The following is a 1,750-nucleotide window of genomic DNA, read 5'->3' on the forward strand; positions in this document are numbered from 1 at the left end:
CAGTACAAAGGACTTAACATTTCTTACATACTGCTTGACTAAAATCTTTTCAAAAATTGACTATATTCTATACAAGAAACACTTAACAATGGTAAAAGGAGAAACAGAATCCATTAGTCGCCTCTTACGACATGCTGGGGAGCATCGGGTAAATTCTTCCCCCTAACCCGCGGGGGGTGTATGCATTTATAGTGCTTACTTCCCTTTGTTTATCAGATTTCTAATTAATACAAAATAAACATTGCTCGCTGCTTTTTAATCAAATATCTACATGTCTAAAATTCATGAGTTAAATGTTGACATAAGAGCATCTGCACTCAACGTGTATGCAGTTAAACAGGGTTTGCTCGGCTGTTTCATTCAGGTCGCTGCACTGTGGATTTTCGTTATAGGTGGTCGCCTACATTTTTGCTTTTTTTTCAATAATCTTATGGTTAGATTTCGACAAAAAAAGTTTTGTCATCATTTTCACGAGTTTTCATTCACAAGCATCTGGGAAATAAATCTCATGTTCCCCAGGCAATAAATCCCCGGTTACCATAGTTGCAGGAAGCATGTTATACATGGATAATGAAAAGCAAACCCAAAAGAAACGCTCGGGGATTCTTCGGCTCTTTTCATTGGTGTTTCCCCAGACCTAAACAGACGACACGACACTGCTTTGCAAAGTTCCAAAAACGAACTGGCAAACTGGCAAAAGTAAACAAAACAAAACTACTTCATAAAAGGTCATACATTCATCAAAAACAAATGAAACCTAGCGATATGTTTTGTCTTCTTACAGAGTCATGAAGTGCGTGTATCTGTATTTCGATACACAGACGTTCGGAGAAACACGAACGTCAAGTTCAAGTAAAACGACCCCTGACACACACATTTTGACCCGTGCACAAGACGTTGTATCGATAAACGAAGCACAAATAAGAAACAATAATAAAAGCAAAGAAAATAGCAAAAAGATATGCAAACATCTAACAAAGCCGAGCAAGCAGAATGACAGGTCTAATGAAAAACAAAGAGGCACTGAGTCGGAAACAAGATCGCGATTTTGTCCTTCGCTGCACGACGCAAATCTTCTGTGACCTTTGACCCAACGTAGCTTCCACATTCGATCACTCAGCTTAATATTTACAACAGAAAGCCGAGGGGGTGGAATACCGAGATGAACCTACAGAACTGTGCATCCTCAAACCTGACATATTCATCCCAACATTTAATGAACTCAAAAACACAGAAAGTTGCTTTCACACGCCAGCTTTGATTGCCAGTGGTTGTCAAACCGGGACTCGTGTTGTTATCAGCACGGAACCCGTGTTTCAATGCATGGCTCCCTGGGTTGATTGTGCACTTACTTTTCTCACAACCAAAATGATGACAAAAACGATGTTTGGTGGTTTGTTGACAGACCGGCTTTTGTGTCGGTCCTCGGGGGGCATATCGACTTTTGTTTCATATTTATTGATATACCGGCCTTGGTCAATAAATTTGTAACAAAAGACGATATGCTCCCCCACGGACCGACAGAAAAACTGGTCTGTCAACAACCCATCAAACATCTTATAATGTCAGATGATGAAAGAACCATAGGAAAAAAAAAGTTATAGAAAAAAAATATGTAAAAAATGTTTTTATTTTTGGGTAGTGTCTCTGACACTTCCAATATTTTGTTTTCTGTTTGATGAGAACATGTGCTTTTGCCTAAAAATATCGACCAAATCAAATTCATTTCACTATGCTGACAGTCACGCCC

Source organism: Littorina saxatilis, linkage group LG11 (genome assembly GCF_037325665.1).
Source record: "Littorina saxatilis isolate snail1 linkage group LG11, US_GU_Lsax_2.0, whole genome shotgun sequence".
NCBI classification, from domain to species: domain Eukaryota; kingdom Metazoa; phylum Mollusca; class Gastropoda; order Littorinimorpha; family Littorinidae; genus Littorina; species Littorina saxatilis.